General features: G+C 34.6%; 1 long non-coding RNA gene across 2 annotated transcripts; it reads right to left on the reverse strand.

Moving 5' to 3' along the window:
• Positions 1–5,415: 5,415 nt before the first annotated feature.
• LOC145093932 (uncharacterized) lies at positions 5,416–12,599 on the reverse strand. 2 transcript variants are annotated; one of them, XR_013703145.1, is made up of 6 exons: positions 12,028–12,599; positions 10,925–11,020; positions 7,933–7,977; positions 7,549–7,625; positions 6,889–7,019; positions 5,416–6,646 (listed from the first exon to the last, which is right to left on the reverse strand). It is a non-coding gene; the product is annotated as an uncharacterized LOC145093932 (long non-coding RNA). The 2 variants fall into 2 exon arrangements; XR_013703144.1 differs by having other exon boundaries at positions 6,879–7,019.
• Between the last annotated feature and the right edge of the window lie 667 nt (positions 12,600–13,266).

Raw genomic sequence — 13,266 nt, forward strand, 5'->3', positions numbered from 1 at the left:
TTTTGCCATTTCCATTGTAAATTGTAAAAAAAATGAATAATGGAAAGAAACTGAAAACCACCACCTTAGGGTGGTGGTTGCCGCCACCGGCCGCCGTGTCAGGTGGCTGTGTGCTTTGCCTCGTTGTGATTGATTCGTTTGGGGTGCTAGAAACCCTAATGGGCCCAATGAAGTGTAATGGGCTTAGGAAAAACCCATTAGGACCCTAATGGGTCTAATGGACTCAAATTGACCCAATGCAAACCCTAATGGACTTAATGATATTCTAGTGGGCCTAATAGGCCCGATAAAGCCCTAATTGACTTGCAAGTCCAACAAATTGATAAATGGACTAGTATTTGGATTGGAAGACCCTTATGCCAGTAAAAGCATAATTTGGGGAATTAATCGGGACACGCGGGAATTATTTAATAACTGGAGATATTAAATAACAACCATTGGCAAAAACTAATCTAAGCAACATTGGACTTAATGGATTAAGTCCTTAATGGGTTAAGTAGGACACTTAACCCTAATCATTATTTTATGAGAAACCCTAATTCCACTTGGGTTTATTGATGGGCCTTCTATTGGGCCTTGATGATTGGGTAATTAATGGGCTTTGGGGTAAGGCTTATATGAGGAGTTGGGCCCAATTTGGAAAATTAGGCCATAAATGGGCCATAGTTTGGGCCTTAATGATTATATGAGGATAGGCCTTAGAATAAGACCATGTATAGGCTTGGGCCCAATTTGGAAAAACTAGGTCATGTGTTGGGCTTTGATTTCTAATTGACTTTGGGCCTATGTATTGGGCCTTGGGCTTAAATAAAGCCAAGCCTGGGGAAATGTAGTAATTATCCAAAGTAGGTACTTATGGTTAGGTAGTGGGACCTAATTATTAATTGGGTGATGTTTTGATGATTGACAGATCGGGAATCTGTCATCCAGCTGGGGTTGAGTCTGCAGGACCTCAGCGGTGGGGGATTGAGTCTGCGGGACTTCAGCAGTGTCAGGTGAGTCTTTCCACTATATTTTACCTAGAGTGGTAATTATGTATGACCGGAAGGTCTTATGTGCTTACACGAGTTATGTGATATTATGCATTTTGTCTATGTGATATTATGCATTTTGTTTATGTGATATATGTTCTTTTCTATGTGTTATGTATATGTTGTATGATTTGGGACCGGAAGGTCGATAGAGTTATGGCCAGAAGGCAATCAGAGTTATGGCCGGAAGGCGATCAGAGTTGAGGCCGAAAGGCAAGCCATGGTACGGCCGGAAGGTCTACCAGAGTTGTAGGACCGGAGGGTCCCACTGAGACACATTGACCGGAAGGTTTTACAGAGCTATAGCCTCAAGTGGCTAATATGTATGTGTGGTATTCTTGGGAACTCACTAAGCTTCGTGCTTACGGTTTACAGTTTTGGTTTCAGGTGCTTTGTTTTCAAAGGAAAGGAGTCGGCTTGATCACAGCGCATCACACTATGATTTCCACACATAAGATCCTTGGGGTTACACTCTGATACGTTTTTATGTTATTATGTTTTATTATTGACACTTTGGTTTTGACATGAGACATTATTATTGACGGTTTTATTACATATGGTTTTATATTAACTTATTTAAAAACAAAATTTTTGGTCTTGAATTTTGGGATGTTACAATATTAGATAGTATCAAAATATAAATTGATGGATTTTTATGTTATTTGATTATTCGGTTAATGCCCAAAACATGACTAAAAATTATTTTAATCACTTAAATGCATTCTTGCGCAACGCGCGAGGTTACGCTTAGTATCTTATAATAGAAGCATTTTGTAAGCACCACATTGATTTGAAACTCCTTTGTTTTTTCATATTCTCAAATGACTTTTCAAATGTCTTCTAAGTAATTGATTTAGCATTAAACACCAAACATGCTATATAAACTCTTACATGTAAAAAGGATGTCATAAGAAAACGAAAAGAAAAAATTTCAATAGGCACATAATAAGGGATTGATTTCGCGAAATTCCTCAGTTGTACAAATGGGGTTGGTCTCGTCGTCTTCATCAGATTGGGGAAAAAGGAATAATGGAAGCAATCAAGGAGGTCGTCTAGTGGTGGATCAAAATCGCGAGGAGGGAGAAAGGGGTCGATCTTCGGCAGCGATTCGTGAAGGAAGGGAGACAGAGGCGATGATGGTAGCCCCTTGGCTCGCCAGTAGTTAAACACGAAGAGGATAAAAGGATTATGTAAGGTTAGCCAAAACAGTATTGTCTATGTTTTAAAATGCGTGATGCGCTCTGATGCAATAAGGGTTCTGACAGCCGATGCACGATGCATGATGCGAATACGAGCGCATCACGAACGTGATGCGCACAAGTAGTCATTAGAAACCAAATGCATTATACATGGTTACCAAGATAAAATAATAGTTAACTACTATATAAATAGAAAATATGAATTTAATATTTTGGATATTACTGTTTCTTTGTGGATCCTTATTAAGTTTAGATGATACATTATTTGGCCCTAAACAATAATTACTTTATTATAATCTATACAATTATAGAAAATGCAGAAAAAACACCACATGGAAAGAGACTTTCTTGTTTACTGTTATACATTTATATATTAGTTTCAAGTATTAAAGAAGCAGTCAAAAAGAATTTCTTCAATTCTAATTTCTGGTTATTAACAATTAAAGAAGAAGAATAAGAACTTAAGAACCATAAAATCAAGCTAACAAGAAAACGGGTCTGAATTAGTCAAATACAGATATTTTAAATGCAGAACACGTGTTGATTGCTAAATCAGAAAAAAGTCACAAAAGAAAAAATAATCAAATAACCCAACTCAAATATGATACCATGAATTTAGAATAGATTACTTGATTTCAAGAGAATCACTTGGGAGATTTAAACCCATTAAACTATGTTAAAAAAAACCTACAATGCATCATATACAAGATGCATTGATGCACGCCTTGCAAAGCATCAAAGAAAAGCGCACACATCCTACCGCATCAGTGAAATCGCATCGGATAGTGGATGCATTTTCCGGAACACATCACAACGGATTGTGCATCACGTTTGATGCGCTTTTTTAAACCATGAGTATTGCAATTGGTTTGCTTTGAATAATGGAGGAGCGAGGCTATATACCTACAACACATTCATCGATAGTCTTTTCAATGATGAAAAACTGGATGCCGTTTTGAAGCTCTTTAAAGAAATGGTATTTGAGAAATGGATACTACCTGATGTGGTGACTTATAATTGTTTGATTCATGGCCTTTGTAAGTATTGTCGGTGGGATAAGGTTTATAAAGTTACGAAGGAATATAGGATCTCCCCAACAGTTGAAACCTACAACATATTATTAGATAACCTATGCAAAGAGGGAATGGCGAAAGATGCAGAAGTTGTAGTTGCCATGATGGAAAAGAGAGGAACATATATCTCGATGTTGTGAAGTACGCTTCAATCATTGATGGCTACTGTATGCGAGGTAAAGTGAGAAAACCCATGGAAATATTTCATTCAATGGGTTCACGAGGGTTGGTTCTAGATGTTGTTACCTATAACAACAACTTATTGTAATCATTTGAAGATAGAAGACGTCATGCACCTTTTCAATGAAATGACCGAAAAAGGCGTACATCCCATTGAAGTCACATATGGCATCATAATACATATGGATTGTTTGAGGCTAGGTGTTGTGAAGATGCAAATAAGTTATTCTAAGGAGTTAATAGCAAAAGACTTCTCTAGATCTCATCACTTAGAGAATAATGTTGAAGGGTCTTTACGACAACAATCAAGTTGACAATGTATTAGATATGTTTCTTTTGATGGGTAAAACTAGAAGTGATCTTAGTTTAGATATACATGCATACAACATTTTGATTGATGACTCAAGTAAATCTGAAAATTTCGATAAGGCAAAGGATCTTTTCAAGGAAATTACTCTTAAAGGTTTGCAACCTAATGATTAGAGCTTTTTTTAGAGACGATCTTGTGATGGAAGCGAAGCAACCGTTCCTAGTAATGCAAGGAAATGACATCCAACCTAATGAAGTCACTTACAACACAATAATTCAAGGGTATTTCTCAAATAAGGTCTATGATGATATAGAACTTCCTGTGACCGAGATGCACATAAATCACTTCTTACTACATGCATCCACTTGGAATCAGTTAACTGATTAGATACATGATGGATCATTGCCTACAACTCTGCTAGAAAAGTTTAGACCATGTGGAGGATCCTTTTCCCGTAGAGATAAAAATCCTTATTTTGCAAATTTGTTTTATCTAGATTACTATTTGTTGCTATCATCATTAAAATTTATGGTCTTTTGATCTAATCCTCTTTATGTTTTTTCTCATTTAACTTGTTGTTGCAGAAGATGATGTCTGGTATTAGTTCTTTGAGTCCCGATTTGCAAAAATGACACAAGATATGAATTGTACCATCGCCATGACGTATATAATCGCTATCTAATCGCTTTTTTGCACCGCTAATTCACGTATATACTTGATGTTTCACATTTTGAGGGTCGTAATATCATATTTGACCAAGTTGGCTGATTTTTGATAAACATCTCTTTAGACTTTACTTGTTTAACAAATATGATGTAAAAATGTTGAACACAGACCAAAATTATATTGATTCTAAGCATATAGTAATTAACGGGATATTGGTCTTTTGTCTTTGATTCTTGAATCAACATAATCTTGGTCCATGTTCAACATTTTAACATCATGTTTGTTAAACAAGTAAAGTCTAAAGAGATGTTAATCATAAGTCAGCCAAACTGGTCAAATATGATATTGCGACCCTTAAAATATAAACATCAAGTATATATGTGAAATAGTGGTGCAACAAAAAGCGACTTAATAGCGATTATATACGTCATGGCGAGGGTATTGTACATATCTTGTGTCCTTTTTCCACATTGGGACTCAAAGAACTAATACCGGACATCATCTTGTGCAAAAAGAAGTTGAATGAGAAAAAAAATAAAAAGAATTAGATCAAAAGACCATAAAGTTTAATGATGATGGCAACAAATAGTAATCTAGATAAAACAGATTTGCAAAATAAGGATTTTTATCTTCACGGGAAAAAGATCCTTCACAGATTCCTTTGGTCTAAACTTTTCTAGCAGAGTTGTAGGCAATGATCCATCATGTATCTAATCATTTAACTGATTGCAAGTGGAAGCATGTACTAAGAAGTGATTTATGTACATCTCGGTCTCAAGAAGTTCTATATCATCATAGACCTTATTTGAGAAATACCCTTGAATTATTGTGTTGTAAGTGACTTCATTAGGTTGGATGTCATTTCCTTGCATTACTAGGAACGGTTGCTTCACTTCCATCACAAGATCGTCCCTAAAAAAAGCTCTAATCATTAGGTTGCAAACCTTTAAGAGTAATTTCCTTGAAAAGATCCTTACCTTATCGAAATTTCCAGATTTACTTGAGTCATCAATCAAAATGTTGTATACATGTATATCTAAACTAAGATCGCTTCTAGTTTTACCTATCAAAAGAAACATATATAATACATTGTCAACTTGATTGTTGTCGTAAAGACCCTTCAACATTATTCTGTAAGTGACGAGATCTAGATAAGTCTTTTGCTATCAACACCTTAGAATAGCTTATTTGCATCTTCACAACGCCCAGCCTTAAACAGTCCATATGTATTATGATGCCATATGTGACTTCATTGGGATGTACGCCTTTTTCAGTCATTTCATTGAAAAGGTTCATGGCGTCTTCTATCTTCAAATGATTGCAATAAGTTGGTGTTATAGGTAACAACATCTAGAACCATACCTCGTGAAACCATTGAATGAAATATTTTCATGGCTATCCTCACTTTACCTCGCATACAATAGCCATCAATGATTGAAGCGTAAGTCGCAACATCTGGATATATGTTCCTCTCTTTTCCATCATGCCAACTACAACTTCTGCATGTTTCGCCATTCCCTCTTTACATAGGTTATCTACTAATATTTTGTAGGTTTCAACTATTGGGGATATCCTATATTCCTTCAGAACTTTATAAACCTCATCCCACCGACAATACTTACAACGGCCATGAATCAAATAATTGTAAGTTAGCACATCAGGTAGGATCCATTGGTCAAATATCATCTCTTTAAAGAGCTTCAAAGTGTCATCTGGTTTTTCATCATTGAAAAGACTATCGATGAGTGTGTTGTATTTTATAGCATTAGGTTTACAGCCTCACTCCTCCATCAGTCTAAGCAAACTAATTGCAATACTATTTTGGCTAACCTTACATAATCCTTTTATCATAGTTAGTTATGTACATAGCTGCATTTGGTTGACATACTTCTTCTTTGATGAGTTTCTAAAGAATAATTCTGCATCACCAACTCTATTTGCTCTAATGAATCCGTCCAAGAGAATGCTAAAAGTGAATCGATTGGGTACGACGCCAAGTTTCAACCCAATTCACAGCACACCAAGACCATCCTTCACTTTACCTAACTTGCAGCAACTATTAATAGCCAATATTAATTGTGTAAACTTCAATCTTTAAACCTCTCGCAGTCATTTGTTTAAACATATCAAGGGCACACGAATAAGCCTTCATTCTGGTAACAGCTTGCAACAATCGGTTGAATTTCACTGTTTCACACAGGGGTTGTCGTTAGATCATTTTATCAAACAATTTCTGGGCATCATCTCACGTATTGATCTTTTCATATATAGATTGGTCATGACCCAATGCCTCATTTGAGGAACAATATGACTGAAAAGGGACTATACAATGTACTCATGAACCTAATTCCAAAAATGAGATACATTGTCATTTTAAACAAGGAAAGAAATGCAAGAATCGGTAATCAGTAATGGGTACCTATGGGTACCTTCAAATCTAGTTGACTGTCTCGATACAATAAGAGAAAAACTCATTCTTGTATTAGCCATCGCCACCATGAATGCCAACTCTTGACTCTCTAATTCGTAATTTGTTCACACAAGCTCCAACCCTGTTCACCTTTTTACATTGAAAAAAACATAAAAGCCGTTACTTTGAAACAAATATATTTCTATCAAACTTAAGGGTTTTTTGTAATTATCCTTGGTTAAAATCACTATTGTTTTTAAATTTTTTTAAGGTATATTTGTAGATGTATTAGTTTTTTGTGCATGTGTAATCATGTAATTGTTAAAAAAAACAAAAAAACAAAATCATGATGTGTGGATGTTATTTTGTAATTTATATAGTTATTAAGATTATTAATACTCAATTACACCATTAATGGCTGCCATGCATGAAGATGACACACTCCAAACTTGAGTGAAGTTGCCAAGATTCTAGAAGAAACCCTAAATGTAATACTTATCCTGTTTTCTATATAAACGATGTGACTACAGAGATTATATTTAAGAATTTTAGGGAATATCTAAATGAAGCAGTTGTAGAAATTTTGCTAAAACTATTTTAAAAGAAATATAATTGGTGATGATTCTATGAAAATAAAAATACGTTGAAATAATTCAACTACTACAGAAAGAAAGGGTACCTTTCTTTCAGGTGAGGAAATAGAGCAGCAAGAAGAGCTTGTTCAATTGAACTAGGGCATCACTAAACCTGATGTTGCTGAAAAAAGAGGGAGATGTTTTAAGTATTATTTGATATTGTGTATTGCTAATAATAAGAAAACCGGAAGTGAAATATTTTTCAAATTAAATGCATAGATGAGAAAAAAAAGTTTAATCATTAATGTTTCAATGTTATAACAAAAAGAGAAGTAACAACCAACTGCTAAAAATGGGATTATATTTTAAATGCAATGTGTGTTAATAATGAGAAAACTGAAAGTATGATGCTATAATTGGAAAAAAAAATCAAAGATGGAATAAATTGCTAGACACAGGGAGGGTAGGCAATTGGGAAACGGTCGAACCTGAGCATATGTGCTTCCTATCTTAACTGTATTGGCGAGTTATTTCTGATAAAAAAAAATAAATAAGGATGATTAATATAAGGATTCATGGTAAAGCAATTAAAAATCATAAATTTGACCTGTAAATATGTGAAAATATTAACCTTAATTAAAATTGCATGTAAATGTAATTTCACTGTTCTGACCTGCAGAATACTATTCACCTAGTAGGCTACTAGTCTAGTGCAAGTATAAAAATACTATCTTATGCTTCGTTCAACATATTGACTAAAAATGCAAAGGGATCAACAAACTCTACCACATATTTCATACCAATACATTAACAAAAACTCAAGTGTTATCTAGTTGTGGCCTGGTGGGGCTAAAGGAAAACTTCTAAATGCTGCAAAAGCTTGTGCATCCATATGTAAAAGAAGTGCTACAAACAGTTCAATAACCACACTTTCAAGTAGCTTAAAATCTACCAATTGATTTCAGACTTTCGATCAACAAAGTTCTAAACCAATCTCTTGTATGTTCATGATTATGAAAGTGTTAGAAAACACTCATTAAACCCTAATTTCAAAGTAGATCGTCCACCATCATATCCATGAAGTTTGTCATCAAAATAAGCAGGTCCTCTTCGAATGAGAAGAGAATGGACATGGAAGAAAAACAACAAAAACCATAAACCTTACAAGCAAAAATAAAATGCAAGAGAAGATCACTTAAAGCTCCCAACTAGGGTATGATGATTAAACTATCAGATCATAATATGTCAAAGAATATGACTCCTAAACAAGCTTTCAGAGTGATTAGGCATTTAAATTAGATCAAATCTAAAAAGAAAAACTAAACATGCATGATGCATTAAATATCAATAACCATACACAAGTGATCATCAATATACACTTTGGAAACCAAGATTAACATACAGAGCTTCGAGGTAATTGAATATGCTACACGTATCTTTCTTAAAGAGGAGTGCATAAATGATGTTATACATGTCATTGCTTCACCTCCATAATTTCAACTGAGCATCCTCAACTAATTTGAGATTAATGACTTCTTGTTATTATGGTACTACAAAGTAAAATAATAGATTAACAGAAGCACACAGAGATACAAAAAAGGAAAAAGGAAGTTAACTGATCAGCACCCTAATGTCACATCCCCAGCCAAGGCGGCGGAATACATCGGACTGTGCGACATAGCTCACAGATCACAAGCAAATTGAATATAAATCCCAAGTTACAACAATAACATTGCAGTAGTTATATCTCCCTTTATGGTTCAAATAAATGGTTCGGTAATAATAATAATAAGTTCATAGATTGCCTTAACAGATAGGCCGCTAAAACAAAAGCTAGATAAAACTAGGTTTCCTGAAATCCATGAACGTTTCTTTTGCTAAAACTGGTTCAATGATCTCCTAACAATTCATGTAATTTGAGAGTCAACACAAAGGTTGATGAGAGTTACAGGTTTTCTACTAACCGCAGTAATGATATATTAAAAGTCTAAAGAATAATCCTTTTGTAGTTAAAACCATGTTTAATAAAGAGATAAATCATAAATATATTCATACTTGAAATGTTTGTAAAGAGATAAATCATAAGTAAATCCATACTTAAAATGTTTGATAAAGAGATAAATCATAAATAAATCCATACTTAAAATGATTGATAAAGAAATAAACCATAATCAAATCCATACTTAAAATGTTTGATAACATATAAATCATGAGTAAATCCATACTCAAAACGTTTGATAAACAGAGAAACCGAATCCGTGGTTTCTAGAGAAATCATGAGTAAATCCTTCAAAATGTTTGATAAACAGAGAAACTGAATCTGTGGTTTCTAGATAAAGAGTCCGATTAATGCTCATAGCGAGTTCTATAACCGAGTTATATGACTAGATATAACCCCTTATGCCGCTTAATTGGACGTCCTCGCTAAACTAAAGATAATTATCACCCGCTTCGATTGATCCGTCGAAGTTGTAGCTAGCAACAACAGATACGGTGTCAACCCTTACAGATCTATAAACACGTATCTCGCTCTGAGGATTAACGATTATAGTCAAACAGGAATACTAAGTGGTTAAACTTAGGTAATGAATATTATCTCACTATAAAGGCGTGGTTTCTAGAGAAATCATGAGTAAATCCTTCAAAATGTTTGATAAACAGAGAAACTGAATCTGTGGTTTCTAGATAAAGAGTCCGATTAATGCTCATAGCGAGTTCTATAACCGAGTTATATGACTAGATATAACCCCTTACGCCGCTTAATTGGACGTCCTCGCTAAACTAAAGATAATTATCACCCGCTTCGATTGATCCGTCGAAGTTGTAGCTAGCAACAACAGATACGGTGTCAACCCTTACAGATCTATAAACACGTATCTCGCTCTGAGGATTAACGATTATAGTCAAACAGGAATACTAAGTGGTTAAACTTAGGTAATGAATATTATCTCACTATAAAGGCAGTTAACTATGATACACGATAAAATTTCCTATAAAAGCCGAGTAAGTTTGATGTATCCGTAGAAGCATCTTTTACTCGCTTAAATAGATGGTAAGTTTCTCAAGTGCATGTATAAATATCAAGATATGAGTGTTATAATTTGTATATACATTTTCAACATATGTATAAATACATGCAGGATATAGATATAATGATACAAAATTAACAAACATACACGTTTTATGAATTTATCACATGAAATCATAAAAATCTTATGACATATAATTTATGACATGCAAATTTGTCATGTAAAATCATAATATTATATGGTTAAATGAAAGATACCTTTTCTAGTTGTAATATGTTTTAAATCATTAAAACATATGTATGTAATGATAAAAACTTGTGTACGATATATATTATTTTGTTAAAAATGCCAATCATAACTAGATTATAAAATTAGAATGCATTTTCATATTTGATATACGATGTATTCTCCTCCAAAATAATAAAACGTTAAAAAGGGCTGTAACACTCACTTTTGTAGCGTAAATTAGGTTCGTTGGTATGAACTTGTCGTGAGAAACCGCAACGTGACGTTCTTTAAAGCAAACCACCGAGACTACTAATGTTTCCTAATGACCAAAGGATAATTTTGATATTAATTATTAGGTATAGGCTGGTATTTGTTAAAATAAATAAATTGTAGTGATTTATTTTGTTAAAATCATCCCCAATGGACTTATCTTGTAAACTATTTTCAAATTAGGGACTACAAATGTACATTTAAAACTGATTTGGAATTCTAGGACCAAGTTTGTTAGTATTTTCGAAGGCCCTGTTTTGCTAAAATATATTAAGGGTTGGGACTGATTTGAAATTCTAATACAAACATAGGGTAGTTTTTATTATATTAAATCAAAGTTTGATATTTGGATCAATTTTGAAGGCAATAATAGATTTTAAATCCATGCTTTGTTGACAGGATAGAATTTGAAATCAATTACAAGGATAATTGGATAAAGAATAATTTGCTTATTTTAATTCATAGTTTGGAAGGTGGGATTGGTTTGTAAGTCTCATACAAACTGAGTGTTGTTTTTAGATGAAATTAAATATAGTTTGAACATCAGTCATCAATCATCTTCCTAACTCAACGCCTTGTTCCTGATTCTATTTGAAAAGGGATATGGATGTAAATGGAAAGAGAAAAAATCGTATTCTTGCATTTCATTAATATAAGGAAAGTGGATAGTGAGGGAACGAAATGATTTCGAAGGCATATTTTTCCTCCTAAATTGAACGGATCTAAAAAAATAAGAGAATAGTAAAATCTTTAAGATTATTTTCTTTTCCCTCTAACTTGGGAGAAAGCAAAATTTTAAAATTTTCTTTTTATTTTCTCTGAAACAAAGAAAACTTTTCTTCCTTTTCCGTTTCTTTCTGCCAATACTTTCATTCGCTTTCCCAATTGAATTTAAAAAAAAAAAAAAAAATTCTGGGAACAAGCAAACTTCAGATCGTGAACGGGAAGAAAAGAAAACGAAGAACACGAGACCCATTTTGTTTCCTTCTATCGCGTCCGACTTCCGACCCAAGAAGCAACGAAAAAAGAAAGAAAGGAGTGGCAAGTGATCGATACCTGCTGCAGCAACAACCGGTGGTACTGGAGACTGGAGAGGATTGTTCAGCGACAGCAGCAAGCGGCGGTGCTTGCTCCGGCGACCTTCTTTATTTCCGTTTGCTTCACTTCCAGCGAGCGCGAAGGGGGAAGAGGCGACTGGAGGTGGCGATAAGCAGGGGTTGGTGTTACTCGTCGACACAGGGGGCAAGACGAGTTGGCAGGCGGTGTTTCTTGGCGGAGGGTGATGGCAGGTGGATGCTGGAACGGAGGCAACGGGCGGATGGCAGCAGCAGCGTCGGGGTGCGGTGGTGGGTCACGACAGGGGGTGGAGGAGCTGCCACAGTCGACTATAGTCGACGTGTTTGCCCGTTTTCTCCTCTCGTCGGCGTCACAGATTTGAAGGAGGAGGGTGGAGTCAAGGGAGGCATCAACTCCGGTTGCTGCTGTGACTTTTCCGGTGGACAGGGTGGGGAGGGACCTTGAGACTTTTAGACCAGGAAATGGGAAGGACCGATCAGATAGTCAATAGTCAAAAGAAGGAAACACTTGAGGTATTAAGACCATCAGCCTTCTAAGATTCGTTTTGCTTTCAGTTGCCAAAGTGAGAAAGAAATCACACGCGATCTGCGTTGATGAATGAGAAAGAGGGGTTAACTTTTCGAGTTTGGCACAATTGGTCCCTGTTATTTGCATTCTAACGAAAACTACCCCAATCTCATATATCTTTACTAAAGTAGTTTCAGGGAATAGCATGTCTGCCCCCTAGGAATATATTCATTCAAAATATATAGATTTATTTAATAAAATCCCCAATATTGCTTTTATTTTATTTTCATTTATTTTTGTTATGATTATTTGGTAATCATTTTTTATTCTTCTTTTTAATCGGTTAAAAAAGTACTTGGCAAATAATAAATTTAAGTTCATGGATTCTAAAAAGTCAAACAAATTAATTTTTAATTTTTTTTATTTGCATCGATTTAAGTGAAGTTAGCTTCGAGACTCGTAAAACTATTTCAAAAGTGCCTAGAAAGTGTCACGGCTACAGTGATTTCAAATATTTAAACGAAATTCAAATCCAATATACAAATCTTTGTGAAACAACGTTCAAAGTTTGACTATATAGTAGAATTAAATACTAGTTTGAAGCCTGAGTTTGTAAACGTGCTCAAATTTTATTTACGAGTTGTGTAGCTACTTTAAACTGAGATGTCTAATGTCCGGTAACAAATAAAATCAGGTCTATACTTGTTTAAA

The sequence above is a fragment of the Lactuca serriola genome, chromosome 3 (genome assembly GCF_051521515.1).
Source record: "Lactuca serriola cultivar US96UC23 chromosome 3, Lser_US96UC23_V15, whole genome shotgun sequence".
Taxonomy (NCBI): domain Eukaryota; kingdom Viridiplantae; phylum Streptophyta; class Magnoliopsida; order Asterales; family Asteraceae; genus Lactuca; species Lactuca serriola.